Below are 25,473 nucleotides of genomic sequence, written 5' to 3' on the forward strand. Positions count from 1 at the left end.
GAGACAGAGAAAGAGTGTGTGTTTTCTCCACTAGGGGCCGCGCTGACTGCAGATCAAAATATGACAAATAACACACACTACTTTATATAGCCTAGACTTCTATCAACATGAAAACGGCATCCAGTTGATATAAATGCTTATAATATTTCGAAAAAACTGGGACCGAAATTAGAAACTTAAAACATTAAAACAAAAACTAAACTTTAACAATTAATCTCCACATAAAAATGTTTGGCCTTAGGCCTATCTATTTGAAATGTATCAGTTTGGCAGATGATAACAGATTACTACATTCATATTTATAAAATATTATATTTTCATAATTCCCATGACACAATATTGCAGATACAAACATATTTTTATGTGTGTCTGCGTGTGTGTGTTAACTGTCCTTTATTATAACAGGCATTTTAAATATTAAATGCCATGAAAGACACGCGAAGAAAAAACGTTTTTTTCTCTCTCTCACTTAAAGTTTTGCAAACAGCCGTGAACACTCAACAAGCAAGACATCTACTCTGTATATATATATATATTTAAATGTTGACTTAATATCAAACTATATATATATATATATATATATGCTAATAATAAACATGTGACACGATATTTACAGCCGTTAAAATCGATAATTAATATCCTGTCCCAGCAGACAGACACGCACAGACGCCGAGCATAATACCAGAGTTACTTACAGAGTTACTCAGTTTGACTGACACATCCAAAGTTCCGCTTGCCTCCCGGGCGGATCCTCACATGAGCGCCCGACGAGCAGGCGCTCTTCCCGGGCGCGCTCTCATGATCCATCAGCGTCCACTCGCTACGTGTGCCCGCTCAGAGTGCTCGCTGCGCGGCTGCTTTCACCCGCCTCAGTCCCTCTACAGCTCCACACCATCTGAAAAGGGGCCGATTGAAAAAGAAGAAGAATGCATCAAGAACAACAAAAGTCACTTATAGCAAGTCTACAAACCCCCCACCAAAATATAATGAGAAGGAGAAAGCTTTATATATTTTTTTTCACTGGGTATTCAGAGATAATTTCAAGCCATTGTTTCTGGCACAGATGGGTCTTTTTAATACAATAACACTGAGAGCTCCACCAACAATAAAAATCTAAAGCCTTCTCCTGAATAACAGTTTTTGTTCGCTCTTGTAAAGGGCCAACAAAAGCAGTCGTGAGGTAATGGGCTGGCTTTTTTCAAACGGAAAGAATGGCTATTTGATAAAGATTTTACTTCAGAAAATACACTGCCATGTCATGTATAGACGGGGAACATTCACTGCTTCCATAAATTTATCACAACAACAGCAACAAGAAACCACTATAAAATACATTTAAATAACAAATGTATAATAATAATAATAATAATAATAATAATAATAATAATATATTTCCATCTTCATAACCAATCAATGTATTTAACCTAAAAGTTATAAATAAGTCATGATGTAGGCCTAATACTTGTAAAAACAATGACAGCCACATAATCCAGCAATTTTATTGATTTACATAATCTTAATTCCATATCGACTTGATTTGTACACAGTGACAAATTCCACAACATTTCTACTATTTGTCAGTATTCGGTTTGCATGTATTTGCAGTGAAATGCACTGATGAATTTTTCAATTGCTCTGTATAATTACATAATAAGATCTAAAATATTCAACAACAGAAGCTTAAATTGAAAAAGATGCTTTGAAGCAATGATCCCGGCCACATTCGGTGTCGGTGTCACACTTTGGCTCTGGTCGGGTCAGTGCTCTTTATCAGTTTTGACAGGGCACTGGGGTAGAAAGGAACAAGGGGAAGACAAAAGGCCTCCGCGGGAAAAGTTGTTGGTTGGAGGCTGTGTGTTTGTCTACCTTTCTATAGGAATTATGGGCCGCCTCGTCCTCCCTATACCTCCGTTCTGACAGTAATCCACTGCACTGACTGTGGAGGCTTTGTCTGCTCATACAACATGGTTCAGTGTTAATCTCTACGGTGCTGCTACAAAAGAAAAGCAATAATGACTTCAATCAAAATACTACCCTGACTAATGAGCTTGCAAAGGTGCAGGAAAAGAAAACAGATCATGTGTAGGCCGTAAGAATAATAATCAAAACAAAACTAACAGTTATAGTTGATCATCCTTTTTATCAAAAGGTAAATAATTTTACCAAAGAAAAAAAAAAATTCCCTCCTCTCCTTTTTAATTGTTAATAGGATTAACAGATTACAAATTTACTGCCTTGCCGCAGATTGCCTTATTAAACTGTTCTTATGGCTGCAATCAAAGTGAGATGACGGGCTGATGTCTTCAACAACCATTAAACAAATGGCAGAAATGAGTCAAAACTTATGAATCTCTGTCTGTCTGCATTGCAATCGTAGAATACTAATGCGTTTCAGATGGAGTCGGTCTGCATTGCTGATATATGAATGAATGGCCGTTCATTTCCATATGCATGAGTGTGTTCTCACTGCTATTTTGTGCGCATTATGGTTACACAAGCTGAGCTTAATGGGAGGATGACACTTTAGACCCCTGTGCTCTTCCTTTTGGGCCCCGCTGAATCTGTAATCAAGGGGAAGCGTTTCAGGGTTCGAGACCTGTCAGTCACAGCCCGAGTGAACCTCCGTGTGAACTTCTTCAAGGGCTCAATGAACAGAGCTCCAGTGGGACTAGACGACCAGACACTCCCCATGTGTTATTAATGGATCATAATAACATTTATGTTATTAAATTAGCTCAATGTTGTGGCCATGTTACACAAATTGCTTAATCTGAAAAAAAAAAAAAAAAAAAAAAAAAAACTGGATTAAATTGCATTATTCACATATATGTAACATTCACTGAGGCATAAAACTTATCAAATAAATTCATTTGTGTGTGGTCTATGCATATATATATATATATATATATATATATATATATATATATATATATATATATATATATATATATAGATAGATAGATAGATAGATAGATAGATAGATAGATAGATAGATAGATAGATAGATAGATAGATATGATTTATATGTCCAGGTTGCATTTCACGAGAAATGTAAATGAAATTATGTTTTGCATTAAGAAAATTAAGCCTACAGTGTAAAAATGTAAAAACAAGATAGATTGTTGGAGGACATTTTACATGAAAATACTATTTCAGTCTTTCTACTTCAAAATTTCACATTTAATTCAATGTTACATGCCATTTTTTTAATAAATGTTTGTGAAATTTACTAGCAATATCTGAGTGAAAATGGTTTCTAAACCATTTTTTTTTGTGTATTTGTTTTTAGCAGTTTTTATTTTATTTAAAACACAGTATAGCAAATACAACCATGGTATAGTAATACTAAATGATACATCATTTAAATAATGTATCGTTTCATTTTCAGTACAAAAAAAAAAAGAAAGTAACAATTGTGAAAATGAAAATGCATTGCATTGCATATGAGATTAACACAAATTGGTACACTGTTTTTAATTTCCGAATTGATCATTATTCACTTGAGGCAGTCCATCACCATTCTGAATAAAATGCTAAGGCAGGTTTGTTAGTCGCAAGACATGACGGATGTTTTTAGGGTATCCATGCTTTCATGGTGACAACACTCTCCCAGACTAGTAAAGTGAAACTCATCATGCTTAACTAAAGGCCTGTAATGTTTTGTGTAAATGTAAATGTTTTTACATTTATATGACAGAAAATGTATGTCATTCATCGAGATGATCACATCTTTGTTTGTGATCTACCCTCTACATAGACTAAACATCCTGAAAACAGTTTAACAGCAGGAGAACACAGGATCAAAACCTTCAGAAGCACTTCCTTAAGTTAAAGGCACGGGTCAAGACCAAGTGATGAAAGCCTTGAGATTCATATATGGTCAAGAGGAAATGCAGGCGCCATTATCTGTAGAATAGGCTGTGGATACGGTTCAGGCTACCAGTACAGAGAGATGCTTTTGAGCTATATGTTCTTCTTCATTTGATTATATGTATGTGTTTTAAGTGGGAAAAAATCTATAACACCTTTATTAAGGAAGATCTCAAAGGTCAGATTCACAACACGACTGCAAAGACTTTTGCCGAGCAGTGCATATTAATTTTTTGTCTTAGGACCTCAAGGTCCTCTTGCTTTTGCTTTTTAATTAAATGACTTTGCCTCATCATCAGGAACATGAAACGAAAGAGTGAAAACAGTTTGCCCAACCTCCAGAACAACATAAAAGTCATTATTTGAAATCACCACCTACAGCAAATAAGGTGCAAAGAACATATGGTTTATATTTACCCATCTTGTCTCGCTCCAGTTGAATTCAATTAAAAGGTGTCTGACTTGAAAATACAGAGTGCCCTGACACTAAGCTGACACACTCTAGTGCCTTAAACTACACTGGATTTACCAACCAGTCTGATATCTGAATAGCCGTTCATTGTCTTAGCACAACAAACAAAGCACTATCATCAAGGTGTGAACAACTAACCCACTGGAAACCAATGGAACTTGCAGAAACAATGCTACTGCCAGGATTGCTGCTAGGGCATTGCTATGTGGTTGCTAGGGTGTTACTGAAGGTTGCTAGGGCATTTTCAGGATGTTTTGGATGGTTGTTAGTTGGTTACATTCTAGTCTACATCAAAAAAGCCACATCAAGGTGCGAACAACTAACCTAATATAAACCAAAGGAACTTGCCGCAGTGATTCTAGATGCTTGACAAGGCATTGCTGTGTCATTGCTAGGGTGTTCTTGATGGATGCTGGATGCATTTGCAGGATCTCATGAGTGGTTGCTAGTTGGCTGTATACTGGTCTACGTCAAAAAGGCTGCATCAAGGTGTGAACAACTTATCTATTGAAAACTAAACTTGTCGAATAATACTTAGCATGTTCTGGATGATTCCCAGGGCATTGCTATGTGGTTGTTACAGTGTTCTCAGTGTTTGCTAGGGAAATTTCAGGGAGTTCTGGGTGTTGATTATATACTAGTCTGCATCAGAAGAGCCTACCCTCAAGCCCAGGTCCCTCCTTAAACCAGACTTTTCTAAAGGTGATGAAACACGGGACAACTTTTTGAGCAATGTTGCCGAGCGATGATGTTTGGGCACTTTCCCATTAAGAATGGGCAACGTATTTCTATCTGCATACTTAAGATCGAAATTTGTTGCCCATTCTCAATGGGAAAGTGCCCAAGCAACATTGCCCGGCAACATTGCTCAAAAAATTGCCCTGTGTATCAACACTTTAAGACAAGTACCTTAGAAAAGTACCTTTCCTCAACAAGCCACATAAATCAAGGTATCATTTATGTCCATAACACAAAGTGCGTGACAGGTTATTTGGCAAAGTTTAATATACTTGGAGTTAGGGGCTGTTCAAAATCCCTAACTTTAAATATGAGCAATAGTAGTAGCGAGGTTGCTAGCCCAAGGCACCAATAATTACTGACTTAGCAGAAGTAAGAAATATATTTCACAACAAATTGGTGAACGCTTCTGAAAGAGTCTCTATGAATCATTGTGCCTGTAAATTAAAGACCATAGACACTAACACAAGAGAGAGGTGCTATCAAAAACTATAGATAAGGGGTCTGTAGCACAGAAACTGTACGGAAACAGAGCTCCAGCAACCCTCATAATGAATGGATAGATAATAGAACACTTGCTCACTGTAACGGCAATAATAGATCCGTATAAATTGCACGGGGTTGCTGATGCATTGACACAGTGCTTACTAGACAGATACTCCAACAGCAGACATACCGATGGGTTTTGTTTACCGGCCAATTTGAATTCAAATAAAGCTTTGCTTTCGCTGACTGCACATCATTATCCATGAGACTATAATCCCACCAGCAAATCCTACAGCTTCCAGAGCCAGACCTTTTGTTTGGGATTACTGGAAGCTTAGCCTATAACAAAGAGAAATGAGGCATTTCCCTCATCCTCCGTAATTAAGTGTGAAGAGTTGTTTCAAATCCAGACGAGAAACTGGACACACCGCAGGATGATACCTCTTAGACTCCGGTGACATGGGCGGCGGCATGTGTCCCTCGCATTTCTGTTTATGAGTATTATAAGATATAGGCTTAGAGAACAAATCATAAACGCTGAGGACACCTTGGCTTCTCTTAGTCCTTGATCATGTCTTTTGTTCGCCCTTTTTCTTTGAAAATGAATATTTTCATTTAAGATGTCAATAGATTTTCAAATTTGATTCTGGAACAAAGGTCAAGATTTCACTTTTTACCATTCAACCAATGGTCTATTGATAACTAAGAATTTTGGCTACATAAGGTTCTTGAGTTGCTGTATTATTCTTTGAAGATTAAAAAGTTCTTGTTGCACATAATGGGTTCTTCAGATTTAGAGTATTGCCATTTGGGTTCATAAATGTACCATAGATATTTTTTTCTAAAGAACTAGAGAATCAAAAGTTCTTTATGGAACTTCTGTTTGGAACCTTTATTGTTACGAGTACAGGACAAATAATTCTCCATCTTTATTCAGCATTTAACTTTAAACCAACGTTTCACTGAAACAGTACCATAACCTTCCTAAAACTGCATTCTCCTACAACTTCCCCTCAGACTGAAACTGTTAATTGGAGAGTTTCCACACATCATAATGGACTTGGGGACATGTGATTCACTCAATCTCTGGCCTCGTTGAAGTATTTCAATGGTCCGCTTGTTCCCAGAAGAGGAAACACACAGTGTTCCAGCACTGGCAGGTTGTGCGGAGATATCTGTATGGCCACTGGCTCTGGACCACCATCTGAGATGAGCAGAGGCTGGGTTTGATGGCTGTCCAGTGCACTGGATCAATACAGCTATCTTGTGGACTTTTTCCTCAAGCGAAGGGAAATCCAGCAAAAATAAAGACCGGCCTTTTGTGAATAGAGGAAGATCAATGTAGTGTCGCACCCCCACCAGATCTCAGACAAAAAGACACAATGGATGGTTTTTGGAGATGCTATTAGGCTGTTCTAAATTACATTGAAAACACATTTTTGGTGGTGTGGTTAGATAAGGCAACATCATCAACTGAACATTTTTTTTCAGGCTTTCAGTCAACATATCTATATGTATAAATATACAGTAGAACAATCATATACACTCATATACAAAATAAAGGTCTCAGTAAGGTTTTTTTTTTTTTTTTTTTTCTTCCAGTGATGCTATAGAAAAACTTTCCTGGGATCATTTCTTTTCTTTTCTTTTTTTTTATATTTATTTATTAATCTAAAGCAACTCTTTCCACTCTAAAGAACCATCAACCTTTATTTTCAAGAGTGTATATGAAAAGTATTATACATATATATTTGTATAGAATATGAAAAAAAGACTGGTGTGAAAGAAAAATCACAAATGAGACTTTAGATTTTCAGAAAAGATCTCAACAATATCACAAACTGTACTCATATTTTCCAAAACACAGAACTCTGAAATAAAATGCCAGACTTTTCAATAAACTCAACCTTTTCTTATCAAGTTCTTTTAAGAGCATATTATCTGAGATATGGTTTTCATATAAATGTTTAAACATCTGAGACAAAATTAAAATCTCATGAGCTATAAATAGCACCCTGTTAGAAATAAACAAGTTCCAGAAATAAATCTTTGGCAAACTTGAGCATATTTGAGTTATTATAAAGATTTATTCTTAAACTAAAGGAGACATATGAGATTTTTTTTTTTCTCAGGTGCAAAATAACAGAAGGCTTAAGAGCAAAAGTCTTAATTTGTTCTTCATTGCTGTCTATAAGAAACAATTGAGATGTTCAATAGTAACTGTAGTTTTTCTTTCCAATGGGTTTAACAGTTTTCTCTTTTGTAGTTTTATTCCTAAGGAATGTTAGGAAAAAACATCTAAGAACGACACTAAGAACTAAAAACCCCATTAAGTCTTGAGAGCAATGAAAGATCAACCTCAGAGCGATAAAAGTTTCTCTGAGGAGGTGTGTATTTAGTGACAGACACTAAGCTCACATGAAGGCTATAATTATTATCAGAAAATAAAATGACTTCAAAGCTTAACCAGTTTTTAGGACGCATTTAAGATATTGTTTCTGAAACTCCAAATAGTCTTCCTTAATGAACTCAAGCTCCTAATTGGATTTTTAAAAGTTTAATACAGGAAAAAAACACAATTAACTCCAAGAATCGAGTCAGACTTGAGCGCCTCCAGCGAGCAATATTCACTCACGTACACACACTTAATGACAGAACTGCAGGAAGGTCTCGTGCTCAGACGGACCGGCCGTGACTCCACACGCATTTCTCCATCCTGTGCTTTTCTTTCCTACTTGTTTATACTGTTGTTGTAGAATTTCACAACTAGCCCATAAATGCCACCAGCTCACGGGAAGATAAATCACAAGCGTTTGCCTGTGTGTGAAAAGCAAAGAAAACGTGAGTTATGGAGGTGTAGGAACGTCCATTCACACACAGCGAGACGTGGGGCCGCTGTGGGAAACGGCCTACGTTACGACACTCTCCTTTAAATGGCATCATAAAGCACACACGCGCGTTTACACTCGCTGACAAGTGCACGCAACAGTTTGCGGCATCTGTGTGTGTGTGTAAGCTGTTCCATCACCTCCCACTGTTAACATCTGCTCCGTTTAACGCTGCCATGTAACTCTGCCACACTGATACATGCTAATAGAATCAAATGAATCACGCTGCCAGTTCTTATCACGTTACATGCTCTGCTCATGCTCTGATAGATGGCATTAATACAGCTCTAGCGGAGAGAGAGTGCGTTGACATGAAGAGTTGACTCAGAAAAACTAGTTTTAGTAGAAACAAGATTAAAATGTTTTTCTCTTTAAGACAAATCCAAAGCTGTCGTTAAAGGGAACTGTTTGACAAATGACAATATTCTCATTTTTTATTGATAATTTGAACATAATTTGCTTCTATGATAGACCCAGTGTTATTGCTCATTAAGATGTTTTAGATGTATCAACAAAGGTTTCCCCTAAAAAATAGACACAACTGAGACAATTGTTGATGTACAGTACAAATATAGAGCTCAGATAGTTTGGTCTTGGAGTTTTAACAAATCTTCCTGTAAGAAAAATCACACATGAGATCTTAAAATGAGTCTTTTACATAGTTTCAGAGGAGATCTCAATGATTTCTCAAACTGTGTTCATATGCCAAAGCCTGCAATCAAAATTCAAAGATCTCAATAAGAACTTAAACATTTCTCCTTTAATTTGACTAAAACCACAAGCTATTATCTATCCTATTCATATTTAATTGTATACTCTGACAATACACTCCTAAAAATAAAGGTTCCAAAAAAGAGGTTTTCACTGTGATGTCAAGGAAGAACCTTTTTTTTTTTTTTTTTTGTGGTGTAAAGAGTGTTTTAAAATTCCAAAGATCCTTTTATGAAATAGAAAGGTTCTACCTAAGGTTCTTCATTGAACCATTGATGCCAATAAAAAAATCTTTATTTTTAATAGTGTAGAATAACCATTTTGGTTTCCCAATGAACCTTTGAGTGAACAGTTCTTAAAAGAACCAATTATTCTCAGTGTAAATAATCTAAAGAACCCTTGAATTCCCATGACTGTTGATGCTAAAAAAAAAAAGAACCTTTATTTTTAAGAGTGTATGTCTTTTGCTATTGCTCGAGATAAGTCTGAGACAAAGATGATAGTTAAATGACACACAACTGAGAACTCAGTCAAGACTCATGAGAAAGTCATCTTCTGAGCAATAAAATGTCCTGGTTGGTTTCTTTGGCTAGAAAGTGCAGTTTGAGACATTGTTGGGCTCTCCTTTGAAAGTGAGATTACTAGAGTCTATTTCTCAGGAGAAAAAAATATCCTCTACAGATTTTGTTTTTACTCTGAATTAACAAAGGTTTTGATGTAAACAAATGTTATTTTTTATCATTACAACCAAGCCACAACACCCAGGTCAGTTTTCACAGCTTCTTCAACAACAGAAATTTTTGTCTAGCCAAAACTCAGTCACTGAAGAGTTGTTGTTGTCCTCTAGATGAGGAGATCTCAAGAACGAGATCATCCATCGGCAGGAACAATGACAGCGTCTGACCCAGTATTGATGCAGCGGCATTTGGATCCTGTCCTGTCACACATCCAAGACACAAGGAGCACACGACCACCCCAGTCCTTCATTGATGTTTGTGCAAAATCAATAAAAATGATCTCGGGAGTCCATTCGCCATTTGGCAGCTCCATTTTGTGATGTCTTCTTAAAGAATATAGGAGACATACTGTACAATGGGCCAGTCGAGCGCATGTAATTTGTCAAGCTAATCTGCTGCAGTCTTACATTGATTTTTTTTCCCTTTCTTTTCGGACTTCTTAGCCTCTGGTCATTACAGCACAAAAACTTACTTAATCATACAGTGTGTTAATGTACGGGTCACAATAACGTCCATTTTCTTGCCCTCTGGTAATTTCTTTGCTTTCTTCTCCTTTGCTCAAGAATCTTTTTATGGGTCAGTGTTCCTCTGCAGCTAATGTTGGAAAGATGGTCAGGGACGAATGAGTTTGGAACAAGAATTCTTGAGTTTCAGTATTTGTCTGCTAATATATATGTCATCTATTTCACAATGAAATTAAATGGATTAAAATGCACTTATTTTGACTATATTATGAGTGACCACATAAAGGTGTTTTCTGAATTACACCACACCAAAGGGTCAGTTTATTTTTGTCTAAATCATAGTACATCTATTCTTACATAAAGGATTTACACAGAAATTTGTTTCATGAATGAGGCCAAATGATGTATCAGCCCTTTAAAGGTCTAAGCAAGTGAATCTCAAAGATACAAAATGGTTATTTCTCTAAATTCAAAAATGGATGAACCTATTCAACATAATATCAAAATACCAATAAATGTACACCAGTGATCATGACCACAACTGTAAACAGCATTCAGTTAATCTACTGTACTCTAATAATTGGCAGAATTTAAAGGAACATTCCGGTACAAGATAAGCTTAACTGTGACTTAATGTTGATTACCACAAAAATGATTTTGACTAATCCCTTCTTTTCTCTAAATAAGCAAACATTTAGGTTACAGTGAGGCGCTTACAATGGAAGAAAGCCTAGGCGTACTACTTTATTATAAAACATACTGCGGCGACATTGACCAGCAGTGCATTAAATGCATGGCGATAATGCAGTGACGCCCTAAACCCGGGTGCAAAACATGGCATTATGCTTCTCTCTGCGTACTCTAGCATGCAGTTTCCATAATGGCACAAACAGATGGGGAATTGTTACTATCTGGCATCTTTTTAAATAATCTAGGTATATCCATTGCACTTGGATGTTGCCGGCTTTTGAATCTGTGTTTGTCCTGTTTGCCAAACCTATCATTTACACCAGGGCTCTTAAAGGAAGAAAAGCCCCCCTCTTATGGCATATGTGTCACCCTCTCTCTTTAAGGCTTTACCCCTTGTGCTCTTATCTGCTCCAGTCAAATGTATTTCTTATCGGGAGGGAAAAAAAGTCAGTGAAGCTGCCTGACAATACGGCGTTATCAAATTTCCTCAGCCCAGTCGGCGTGTCATTCAGTCAGTCAGATGGTCTCGGGTTTGATTGATGGATGGGCTTCGTGACAAATAAAACCTGGATCAACAGCTTTGCACCTCTCTCCTCATCGGAGACCCACACGAAACATTCCGGCGTAACAAAGGCGGGATTACGGATGCATTAGCCCGCCATCGACCACAGGCCTTCTAGTGCTGTCAATACTTTGCACATAATAACCTGAAGCGACGATAAGGAAACAAAAGGAGGGGAGATAGGAGCGGCGAAAAGGAAAAATAAATCAATGGACGAGTGGGGGAAAGTTTTTCAAAGACACACATGCACCGTCAGAGCGGAGGGAAGAATTTTCCGCCACTGCCGCCGGATAATGGCCTCTGACACGAGGACAATGAGCCCTGAGGGTCCATCGGCGGTCAGTCGAGCGGCCGCGATGGGCTCCGATAAGGGCCGAGACGAGCGTCCACTCGTGCCGCCGCTTGCCGCATTCAATTACGCCATTAATCTCTGCATTAACTTGAGTGACTTTTATGCCGGGGCTCCGATGCGTCTCGGACGCCTTCCAGATATATCCTTTCATATGGATTAAATTATACCGCTTTATGCTCTACACCAACAGTTTGGTGTACAACTCACTCCAGATCTTATTCGGAAACACATTTACACAGCGCCGACCGCAGTGCCGCAGTCTCGCCCCGCGTGGCGTATCTGTAATGGCACTTCAAAGTACTTCTCAAATCGGTGAAGGCTTCAGCAAATGACTGACTGAGAGGGGCCCAAGGTAATTGTTTCACCAATCCTAATTAATTAACTTCCTCCACCCTGTTTGCGCCAGCGTTCACACGGTTAGGGGCCGCCTCGGCAGGTAATAATAAATAAATAACTGAAGGCAGGCTCTGGAAAATTAATGAGAAAAGAGAAAAGAGGCCCTACATGTTCTGTCTGCTGAGGACCGACACACAAAGACACAATAAACTGCCGAACAAACAGTTCCTTGAAAAAAATCACCCAGAAACAGTGAGCAAATTCAATTACAGAAGTAATTAGAAGATATAGGGCGAGACTGCCTTTTGGGACTGTGCCAGGAAACATGAATTAATAAGACAGAATAGGAGGAGGCCGTTGTAGTAATTAAGAGGCAATCACCTATGTCAATGAATACCTAAAAACAGGATGGAAAACTATTAATTCAGTGATCAAAAATATTTTCAAGATGATTAATACAGCAAATTCATTTAAAAAGACTAATTTCTGGAAAGATAGCAAGACAATTGCACATAATGTGCTCTTTCTGGCATTTATATTGCTAATTAAATTTCGATCATTTGCAGAGGTATTTTCGAATCTGTAAAACAGCACAGACAGCATTTGCCAAAAACGGTCTCAGGCACTTGCAGATACATAGAAATGCATTAGGCGAAGAATTTGCTTTCATTTCATAAAACAATAGTGTTTACATTCTGGGTCGGAGCAAAAGAAAAAAAAAAAAAGAAAAATTATATATTTGTACTTAATAGGGGTAAACTGATAAAAAATGTCTGCAAAACACAACAGCAGCATTAAAAATAAATGATCCATCTAAAGCTTTTGTTACTTGAAACGTAAACTTTTTTTTATTTCTGCTAGTTGCCAAAACAACGCTTCTCATTTTCATTTAGTTTAACCTGATGTACTAAAATAACTAAAACTAAAACTAAAACTGAAATAAAAAGTAATCATATAATATATATATATATACAAATACTAATCAAATAAAAATGAGAAAAACACACAACAAAATTACTAAAACTTTTACTACAATTAAAATGTAAACAGAAAACACAAAAATAAAAACTAAAGGTTCCACTGATGGTAAAGGCCTTCAAAAAGGTTCTATATAGAACCCTAGGGTTCTGGTCTCAATTTTAAAGAACACTTTATATGCCAAAAAGGTTCTATATAAGTGATTGCATAATACTTTGATGTTTACTTACGCAGAACCCTTTAATGTTCTATATTGAACCTTTTCTTTTTAAGAGTGTACAGCACAAAATATGAAAGAAATCACACAAAAAAAGAGACCATTCAGAATTATGTTTTAGTTTAAGCCATGCATTAAAATCAAATGCATTTCAAAACATCATCAGAAATGAATACGACTCCAAGCCAGATGGTCTAATTTCCAGAGGAGATATTAAAGAAAATGTAATTTAGTCATATTCAAATTCCTCCATCTAAAGGACAAAATAGATGCTAAATATGAGGGCTGCTTTAATTTTACCTTAAAGATCTTTGGGACGGATCAGTCATTCTTTCTGTAAAATGGCAGATTTCCCCACGCGACATTAACATATTCATATGTGTTAGCGGTTAAAGCCATTTTTGCAGATATGCGAGGCAAATTCCACTTAATATTATCAGAAACGAGAATCTGACGGCATAAAAGACCAATTGCCTGAGGGGAAGGGATAACACTAATATGCTTTCAAATTTCAGCGCAATACCAGCCGCATATTTACACCACGAGGTATATCATTTACTGCAGCGCGTCGGATGGACACGAAGGGCTATGTGGTTTATCGTCCGCTCCCCAACTTCAATTATCGCTTAAATGGACTTAATATTGAAGATCAAAACGATGAGCTTCGACTTGACTGAAGTCCAGAAGAGGCCTAATGCTCGGCCAGTCACCAAAACAAATGGACTTAGCCATGTGATTAGTGTTTAAGTATCAAACGCACGCTTCATTTCCGCCTGGAGATACGAGACAAAGTTTCTGTGCGCGATGTCAAACCCTTAAATGATTTATCCTGATTCAAGCCTTCGCTGAGACGCCTAATTTTCTATTCAAAGCTATTGGAGGCCCATTTGGATAAATGAGAGTGATTAAAACCAAGATTGCAACAACATAAGTTGTCGCTCAAGAACATTCGAGGGACATCTGGTGTCACAGAGACCTGAGACAGTTAACAGGGAGATGAGAAGTTTCCCTCTTCACAGCCTGGCATCCAATTGGCACACTGCGCTTTGGTTGAATGCCAGCAAGTCTGCCATCTGTGTCCTTTAACCCTAAAGATGACAGATGTGGAGGCAGAGTGATTTGAAATTCAGCTTCATAAACAAGAAGTGGTGCGACTCACAAGCATTTCCTGTCATTCACAACCAGCCTAAATGAGCTCCATCAATTAGAAAAGTGCTCAAATTAAATCCCTTTTCTTTTCAATACAGAAGAAATTGTGGTAAAATTGAAACTTGAGGGTAACAAATGATGGACGACCTTTGATTGGGATTTCACAGGAAACTACAAAATGGTAAGATTCACTCAGCTTAAAACATTATTATTTATATTAAACATAAACCGTATATTTATTTTATAGAATAATATTTAATAAAAGCCACTATTGCTATTGCTTTTACTAACCCTAATTCATTAAACATGAGTTTTCTTTTGGCGAACACTAAACACTAAACAAGCACCAACCCAGCAACTATATTACAACACCCTAACAACACACTAAAACATTCAGAACACCTTAGTAACTGCATAGCAAGGTCCTGGCAACAATACCAGTATGATGATGAAGTTTTGCTTGGTCAAATAATAATAATAATAATACTGATGCTGCTGCTACTACTACTACTACTGTTGCTGCTACTACTAATAATAATATTATTACTACTACTGCTGCTACTAATAACAATACTAATACTGCTACTACTACTAATAATATTATTACTACTACTGCTACTACTAATAACAATACTAATACTGCTACTACTACTACTACTACTGCTGCTGCTGCTGCTACTACTACTACTACTACTACTGTTGCTGCTACTACTAATAATAATATTATTACTACTACTGCTACTAATAACAATACTAATACTGCTACTACTACTACTACTACTGCTGCTGCTGCTGCTGCTGCTACTACTACTACTACTGTTGCTGCTACTACTAATAATAATATTATTACTACTACTGCTACTAATAACAATACTAATACTGCTGCTGCTGCTACTACTACTACTACTGCTGCTGCTGCTGCTGCTGCTACTACTACTACTACTACTGTTGCTGCTACTACTACTAATAATAGTATTACTACTACTGCTACTACTAATAACAATACTAATACTGCTACTACTACTACTACTACTGCTGCTGCTGCTGCTACTACTACTACTACTACTACTGTTGCTGCTACTACTAATAATAATATTATTACTACTACTGCTACTAATAACAATACTAATACTGCTACTACTACTACTACTACTACTGCTGCTGCTGCTGCTGCTGCTGCTGCTGCTGCTACTACTACTACTGTTGCTGCTACTACTAATAATAATATTATTACTACTACTGCTACTAATAACAATACTAATACTGCTGCTGCTGCTACTACTACTACTACTACTGCTGCTGCTGCTGCTGCTGCTGCTACTACTACTACTACTGTTGCTGCTACTACTACTAATATTATTACTACTACTGCTACTACTAATAACAATACTAATACTGCTACTACTACTACTACTACTGCTGCTGCTGCTGCTGCTGCTACTACTACTACTACTACTACTACTACTGTTGCTGCTACTACTACTAATAATATTATTACTACTATTGCTACTAATAACAATACTAATACTGCTACTACTACTACTACTACTACTACTGCTGCTGCTACTACTACTAATATTATTACTACTACTGCTACTACTAATAACAATACTAATACTGCTACTACTACTACTACTACTGCTGCTGCTGCTGCTGCTGCTACTACTACTACTACTACTACTACTACTGTTGCTGCTACTACTACTAATAATATTATTACTACTATTGCTACTAATAACAATACTAATACTGCTACTACTACTACTACTACTACTACTGCTGCTGCTGCTGCTGCTACTACTACTACTACTGTTGCTGCTACTACTAATAATATTATTATTACTACTGCTACTACTAATAACAATACTAATACTGCAAAAAGCAGCAGTATTAGTATTATCACTAGTAGCAGTAGCAGCAGAAGCAGTAGTAGTAGTAGTGCTGCTGCCACTATTACTACTGCTACTACTACTAATAATAATAATTTACCAATTCGTTACCCTGAATTACTACAGCTGTTGTTAAAGGCACCTGAAAAATCATTAAAGTCATTAATTACTCACCCTTATGTCCTTTAAAACCCATAAGACTTTAGTTTATCTTTGGAACACAAATGAAGATATTTTTGATAAAATCTGAGAGCTTTCTGTCCCTCCAAAGACATCTATGCAACTACCACTTCGACACTTCAAAAAGTTCATAAAGAGATTGTAAAACTAATCCATATGAATTGAGTGGCTTAGTCTAAATTTTCTGAAGAGACTCAATAGCTTTATACGATGAACAATTTAGGCTAATTTAGGCTTTTATTCACATATAAACATTGGTCAACGAACATAAACAGAAGCTCAATCAAACCTGCTTGACGTGTGAGAACAAACCTCTTCTGGAAGCTCAAACGTGCTGCTTAACACACGAGAATGAACATTATTGGTTCTCACGCATCTAGCAAACATACTTGAGCTTCTGTTTACTACAACTGATGTGTGAGTTGATTAATGTTTATATGTGAATAAAAGCCTAAATTAAATCTGTTCATCATATAAAGCTATCAAGTCTCTTCAGAAAATTTGGACTAAACCGATCTCTTTATGAACTTTTTTAAGCATCAAAGTGTCAGTTGCATAGCTGTTTATGAAGGGACAGAAATCTCTAAGATTTCATCAAAAAGATCTTCATTTGTGTTCCGAAGATGAACGAAAGTCTTACAGGTGTGGAACTTAATGACAGAATTTTCATTTTTTGGGTGAACTAACCCATTAATAATAAAATTCATGATGATTATTATTATAGATATTATTAATACCACCACCACTACTACTACAACTAATAATAATAATTTACCAATTTGTTTCCCTGAATTATTGCAGTTGTTGTTAATAATAAAGTTCTTGATTATTATTAAGATGTCACAACTTTATGAATCAGTTTATATGTGTTATTATTATTATTATTATTAAGATGTCACAACTGTAAGAATTAATTTAGTACAGCCAATATTTTATTATGGTTGCACTTTATTTTACAGCATGTGCACTTATGTCTACTTAGAGTATATTTACCTAAGAAAGTACTGGATAATATAAGGTAACTACATGGGTTAAGGCTAGATTTAGGGCTAGGTTCAGGGTTAGTACCTATAGTTATTACCCAGTTATTGCAATTACTATAATAAGTACATAGTATGTACATGGGGAACAGGACTGCAAAATAAAGTGCTACCAGTATCATCATCATCATCATCATCATCATAATGAAACATTTTCAAATGATGTAACATACAAAATAAAATTTTTATGGCAAAATATGATGATTAATGAGGATCTTCGAGAACTATGAGAATTGAGTCCAGCTTTATTTCACTGTAGCCAAAGTCCTGCAATGATATTGACTGTAGAGTCTTTGGACATGGTTTCGCTTTACAGACTTATTTTTGTTACAGTTCTGAGCACCTCGGCACAAAGCTCGAGAAGGCCTTTGCCTTCTGATTACAGTCTCATCTGCGGTTCGCTAGCACCTCAAAGCCCTGCCAGGTAAAATTGCTGTCTCCCCCTTGGCCCCCCTTTTGTAACATCAAGCTCTGTATCCCAGCCCGGCTGCACCTCTCGCTGCCTCATTCTTTACCCAAATGACAGTGTTTTTGGCCCAGTAATGGCTCTCATTTTCTCAGCACCCAGCGGTAGCCTCACTTTTCATCAGGCTGGATCACTACAGCAGGTCTTCCTCTCAGTTGAGCACTAAAGAGCCCCCAACAGCCCCTACAAACAAATACATCATCTACATCATCTCCCCCCCCTTAAATAAATACCAGCAGAGACACAGACTCAACTGCTAAACTGACAACACTGGGACTTGTATGTTACATAGATAGCACTGAAACGGAAATGCTACCTAGAAAGTCTGAAGCTTCGTATTGTTATTGTATCTTGCTTGTACATTTTGTATAAATAAATAAATAAATAAACAAATAAATCAACAACTGTTTCAGATTCCACCTAGGCCTGCCCCCACTGAACCTTTTCTTCTAAGAATATTATATATTGTGCATGACAGAAATTTAAGTTTATAACACTTTCTATAGAATTATGTGCATCCAGATATATCAATAATGATATAAATCATATTAAATAATCATATAACATTAGAATATCTAATCTATGATGTCCCAGTTAAAATGAGCAAATCACAAAATTTGGGAATCTCTGGAAGAGAAATTCTACTCTTTCTATCTAATTTTTCAACTAACCGTTGAAAATTTGATTTCCTGCGTCACATACTTCATAAAAGTCCCATTTACTTGTTTTGACTCTGGGAAAAGCTTGACCCACTGGATATTTCCCAGAATGCCGACATGAATCAAATCCATACATCTTGATTTGGGTGACAGTCGCAGCCTTTGCGATTTGAAAGGCTCAATGGTTTCTTTTTCTTTTTCTAAATTAAACAACTGTTGTTGACCCTCATTATATGGGAACACACAGCTAGTGTGCTGTGGTCTTACCCTGGGGACTCACCATCCTGACCGGCCTCCCCAGAGAAAACTCAGAGGAATCCCTGTAATCTGACAACACACACACACACACTCTTGCACCCTCTCAACTACATTTGACATGCAAACAAATGTGTATCAATTACCACTCATCTACTAGGAAAACATTGCAATACATATGTTTAATTTTTAGATATATATTTATTGATTATATACATACTGATTAATAACTAATAAACATGATTTCTATCAATATCAAGTGAAAAAGCTATATCCCAGCAACTTTTTGGAATATCATGCTGTAAGATAAGACATGGTTGATCACTGTTTTAAAGAAAATTTTAAATTATTGTTTATTACCTTGTAATTACACATGTAAGTACTTTGTAATAACTAATGAATAACATGTATTAAATATATAATTATTAGCCGCAACTTCTAAATAGATTTTTTTGTTAGTGTTACTGTAATTATTATTAATTATATTTAGATTAAACACATGAAACAACAAAATTAATGAAAACTCTTAAAATATTTACCAAATATTTTCAATGTCAAGTAAGAAAAAAAAAAAAAAAAAAGCTCCCAGTACTCAACGTTTTTGGAGTATCGTGATGTCAAATCACAGATGTAAGATAACTGTGTTAAAGAAAATTCTGTAATGCTTTATTTTACTGCGTCCTTGTTACATGTTACATGTAGTTACTACAGTAATAACTATGCATAATTGCACGCAACTAACCCTAAACCAAACCCTAATCATTGTAATTACTTATGCATGTGTGTAATACCTAATGAACTACATAAAAAAGATAAATATTTTCTTATATGTAAATACAACAACATGTATTAGCGTTATTGTCAGTGCAATTGTATTTTAACTGTGTAACAAAATAACAAATAATTTAATGTAAAATTTCAAAAACTCAAGGATCAAATGACAAAAACATCCCAGCATTCTATTTTGGGAGTGTGGAGCTCTCAGATTCTGATCCAACATTCTCTGAATAAAGGTATTGTTGTTCAATTAACTGCTTATATGATTTTCCCTCTAATCCTATTTCTATCCTCTGTTCATCAGGGACAGTCTGAAGTGCTGGACATGGCTGTATTCCTGTGGCGCTCTCTGATATGTAGCGTTTGGCTGTGACAGTGAAGCTCAGATCAGGTCTTAACACTGTATTGTGTTCAGTCGAAGCAGATCTGCTCTATTATATTAACAGCAGTGCCTTCCCAGCATTCACAGCAGAGCACTAAACGCAGGCCAAACAGGGTAACAGTCCGTAAGTTCAGAAATTTGACCCAAAGAATTCTCTGCTTTATTCAGATTTTGAATTCATGTGTCAGATTTCAAATTCTATATATAATTTAATATTTGCAATTATTAAATCGTGTAGACATAGATTATAGACTATAAACTCATTCAGAACTTTATCATTAATAGTATAAGGGTGCTTGTTTTACCAGCTCTCTGCCATAAACTGTGAAATGGTAATGGGAAGACAAGCAGATGTCAGAGAAGAGACACATATGTTTCTGAAGCCCATCCACAAAGCATCAAAGACATGCTGATATTAAGCCGAGTGGACATATGTTCACATCCCAACAAGTGGGACACAAAGCCAAACAGCTAATTTAGTGGTTTCAGTTCAACAGTGCTCAAAAGAACGGACAGGATAAGTTGAAAACAAAAGTGGCTGAAAAATAAAGCCAGTTCCAGGGAGTTTAGGCCAGAAGAGTAGTATGCCAGAGCAGGAAGACACGGATGGACACACTGTATTAAACCCCCCTGGCCTGACTGCCTTTGTTAGCGGCACAGCCAAGAGGAAATGATGTGTGCTGAAAGCAGGCATTATTAATAAAGAAAGAATTTTAAATATTAATAGCTAAAGCATGAAAAATCATGCTATGATTTGTGTTAAATATCTTAAAGACACTAAATAAAAACAGTCTCCTTTCAGCCGAAGCAAAACATAAATGGAAAAACATTGTCTCTTTCTTGCAAAATGGATGAACATGATATTTAAGAAAAGTGTTTGATTTCACTAGCTTTAAAAGAATTAATATGTTTTCTGAAGCTCTGTAATAAAGTCAACCGTTTTGAAGTTGCCTTATAACATAAACGTAATTCCTGTGATCAAAGTGACTGAATTACACAAGTAAGCTGATCAGAAACCTCAATGAGATTAGGAAGAATAAAATGACAAACAAAAGTAAACAGAGAGGAGCTTAATATTACATTACAGCAAAATGTTTAATTTACGTTGCAAATTATATGTTGAAAGTAAATGCAATTTTGTTTTGATTTGCTTTAAAAGTGCAAACCATTTGGCTGTCCTAATCATCAATCACTTTAATACTGCCAAAATATAATCAGATTGTTTACAATGAGTTTTTTTGTTTTGTTTTTTTACAGAAGCACTATTGGCATTATTTCAGGTATTATTTATTTTTAAATAAATCACAATTGTTAACTACGTCCCAAACACCACACTCAAATATTACATTTACTGTAGTGGGTGTCTCTGACCACCCAGCCGCTTGGAGCTGGATGTTTTTCCACTTGTGAGCTTACGGCCACATGTGCTCTTAGCCTGACTTAATGTCTACCTTTAAAACCAGGCATCCAAACAGAACGCGATGAAGCTTTATAGACCGCAGCGTTCGCAAAAACATAAAAGACGGTGCATTTACTGTCCGCCAGGCTTACAATCACTGTACTACATTAACATCTCTTCCCTTTTGAGAGATGTTGCTTCCTTGCACAGCCGACAACTTGCTCTTTTGTTGCTTTCACTCACTTAGAGTGCATGTAATGGCAGAAATGGATAATGAAGAAGCAGGGGAGGCAAAAACACACACGCACAAAAGGAGATCTCAGAAAAGGAACCCCGCCATGCGCTACTCTGCCGCTCGGAGCCGTGGGGCAGGAGGCAGCATCTTTAGGGTGTACCCAAGCAGCACTAAACTCCAGTGTCCGTGGGCAATCAAGGCCATTTTTTACAGCCGCTGGGGTCCGGCATCCCTGCCTTTACACTACAGTGGAAACCCTTTGTACTAATTGCTAGATTGTACCTGATTTTCTAGTTCAGTTCCAGCCTATAATTGACTGACAATGATGGGTATGGGGGAACTTCAGACTTGAGCGCACAGCGGAGGAGATCAGACGTGAGGAAGAGCAGGTAGCGAAGGGAAAGAAAGAGGGCAGTAGTGGGGTAGGAAAAGGGGTGGTCAATGCTCTCATGTACCAAAAGTCCTTCAAGTCCCCCCAGTAATAAGTTATTCTTCCAGTGTGGCTCAAAGCCAACAAATCTAGCATCACAGCTAGTACAACTATAGTGTTTTGTAGCTCAAGAGAGATTAAGCAGGGTGCTAGCAATGCCAGGATGATGAGTTTGGGTGTTTTCTTGAAAAAAAGCGTGGCTTGAATCTTGAATCGTTTTGGATAAAAGACAAAAGCATTTCAAACCCCATGAACCCCAAAAGCTTAGATCTGCAGTGAAAACACACAGTTGCATTCAATTTGAGTTGACTCTACTCACTTTATCAAATGAAGTCAAACAATAAATAAAGAAAAAAAATCACAATGAGTTGAGTCACAAAGGTCAGTGTGCAGAATTGCATCATCCTTAGCATAACTCAAGCTAACACATCCCTAAACCCAACACAGCCCGCCCCCATCAGGCGAATTTCTCTTGCATTGCATTGATTAATCCTTAAGGCGTGACGGAAAGCTCGCAACAGCCAGCAAAGAGTAACAAACTATATGCCTAGCATTCTTTCTAATTAACGTGTGTCTTTTTGGCAAGAAATATTCTGTGCCTTAGTCTGTGACCCGAGGCACCTGCAAATCAAGAAGGTATAAAGGTACCAGCATGGATCTGTGTGTTTACAGGTGTTCACACCTCACACACCACTGCGGATTCACAGAGACTCTCTAAGAGCCATTAGCAAGGATCACGCGTCCCTAATCCCGACTAGACTCACTGCATCTCAGGTGGCAAAGTTATACGTGATCTGTCTCCAAATCAAAACAACCAGCATGCTCCTTTTGGCAGCTTTTCACACGCCGCCCCACATGCACCGGCTGACACACACCACACATAAATATACGCAGTCCCACCTGAGCACAAAGTTTCTAAACAAGGCCAACCGCATGCCATAAGATAAAAAGGCTGCTATGAATTTCTAAGAGTCAGCTTACCTTGCTTTTTAGCTTTCCCCTGCCTGCCTTTTCCAGCAGGCCCAAGACCCATATATATCCAGCGTTCCACCTGCTCGCAGAGGAGAGCCGAGCCGAGACCCAGCGTGTCTTCTCTCTGACTGTGTCTGTCTCTGTGTAAGGGGAGCTAGGAATGCACTGGCTATAGACTTTTGTCCAAGCTGTAGGTCTTTTTTAGTGAAGCAAGATTAGTTCATACAAAACTCAACAATACAGCACTGAAACCCATTGTTGATATTCAACATTTTTCACATAGCGGAACAGAATAGACAATACGGTAGCTAGGAAACCACGGGCTGGATCACAAGCTGATGATATCTCACTCTTTTCCGCGGCCTGTAATCCTGTTCATTCAGCTTGCAGACGATGCTAGATGTAAACCAAAATCAATATCAGTGGAAGTGGATGAGAAGAGTTTTGCTGGGGGGGGGTGGAGGGTAGGTTTTCCGGGGGCAGGATGTTTTCGCATTGTAGCAGACTACACAATAAACATGATTTTCTTTGAAGGGAGGGATTCAAATAGACACCACAAATCCAGGGCTCTACAACTAACTCCTGAATAGATGTCAGAAAGTTCAGCAGTTTTCTCCCCTTTCACAGTCAAACTGTAAAATATGCAATTGAACAATCTATACCTCAGTGCGAACATAACAATCATCCCCAAGAGACTACGCAGAGTTAAAACCACAGGAGGCTAATTGCAATTGAAAATAGAAATATTAAGTAAAACTGCTGTAAACATTAACTGAGAAATTAATAAACAAGAAACACATTTAAAGCCAAAGGTGGTCAGCTAAAATACAGTTACTTTGGCAATATTCCATTGGTTTAAACGTTTTAACTGTCTCTTCAGTAATATCGGTATCCTTTTAAAGTTTAAAGTCTTACCAGGTCTGTACCTGTGATCCTAATCCGCTCTCTTAACCCATCCAGCTGCCATATTTTCCCACACACTCCGAGTCCTCTAGGTAGCCAAAGAGGGGGAATTGTTCAAGCCCTTCCTTTTCATCACTTCTGCAATTGACCAATTGACAACTGATTGATGGTTATCCTTTCATACCTACAAAGGCAGAAATTACCATCACTAAGGCAACGTACTGTAAAAGCCTCAAGAGTAAATTACATGTTGCTAAAATTCCCCTTCACTCAGCCTTATACAATGGCAAGCAAACAAAAAAAAAAAAAAAAGTTTCCTTTTTGCCAGTTCTGTGGCACTGTAGATTTGGCCTTCCCTGCCAAGTGCAGAAAGAACTTGACAGCTTCTTTAAATGGTGCGGCACAAAAGCTCTTGAATGAGGGATGGTACCCGGGCAGGACTGCCATTCTGCAGAACCACGACCATTATTTGCATTGAAAACAGAGAGGCTTGAGAAGAACAGATAAGACATATATGAATATGAGCTGGGACACTCCAACTAACCTTGGGAGGGGGTTCTTAGTCGAGCTTCTCAATGAATTGTAATTCATTCCAAACAAACAGTGTGAAGCAAGAGGGAGAACTGGCCATTGGCGTACGAGTACCCTAATGGTTTTTATGTTAAATGCTAATTGGCTCTTTGTGAATAGATTCCATTTCTGATTTTCAAGGACTCAAAGATTTGAGGTTTACGCAAACACACTACTGCCATCCATATGAATCTTCACGCTTAAAAATAAACCAATCACACAAAAAGCTCAGATGAGGCCTTCCTTCCGAATGTGGCAAGCATTTTTTTATTCCTCCTTTTTTCTAAGCCTGCCTTCCTGAAAGGCCTGAGAAAGTGAGAATGGAATGGGAGGGGAAGTCTAGGGCCAGTGTGTCTGCCCAGAGAACTCAGCTGCCAACAAGAGATATGGGAACAATCCAAAAAGAAAACCCTTTTCAAGGCCTTTCAATCGCAGCAGATGGGACCCAACGAAGAAGGCATCAACTTTGGGAAAGAGTAGCCTATTCACTAATGGCAGTGGAAGAGGGGCTTCTATACTTGCAGTCCAACATTTAAGCGCATTACTGAAACAGAGGAGCTAATGTGGCCAACATATTTAAAGCCTCTCAAAGTGACCTGCACGTCCTGACGGACAGCAGAACAGACTTCGGCTCAAAGCAAAGACTTTCTCAAGTCTCAGAGAACT

The 25,473-nt window shown here is 37.4% G+C and overlaps 1 long non-coding RNA gene across 3 annotated transcripts in view; it reads right to left on the minus strand.

Moving 5' to 3' along the window:
• The window catches only part of LOC125254924, a 127,392-nt gene that overhangs the window by 28,159 nt on the left and 73,760 nt on the right, over nt 1–25,473 (minus strand). The window contains exons 1-2 of one of the 3 annotated variants that reach the window (XR_007181796.1): nt 24,250–24,396; nt 696–895 (exon numbers count right to left, since the gene is read on the minus strand). This is a non-coding gene — a long non-coding RNA (uncharacterized LOC125254924). Of the gene's footprint in view, nt 1–695; nt 896–23,343; nt 23,651–24,249; nt 24,397–25,473 lie in introns of those variants that run through there. The other 2 variants (XR_007181795.1, XR_007181794.1) reach the window with 2 other exon arrangements.

The sequence above is a fragment of the Megalobrama amblycephala genome, linkage group LG2 (genome assembly GCF_018812025.1).
Source record: "Megalobrama amblycephala isolate DHTTF-2021 linkage group LG2, ASM1881202v1, whole genome shotgun sequence".
NCBI classification, from domain to species: domain Eukaryota; kingdom Metazoa; phylum Chordata; class Actinopteri; order Cypriniformes; family Xenocyprididae; genus Megalobrama; species Megalobrama amblycephala.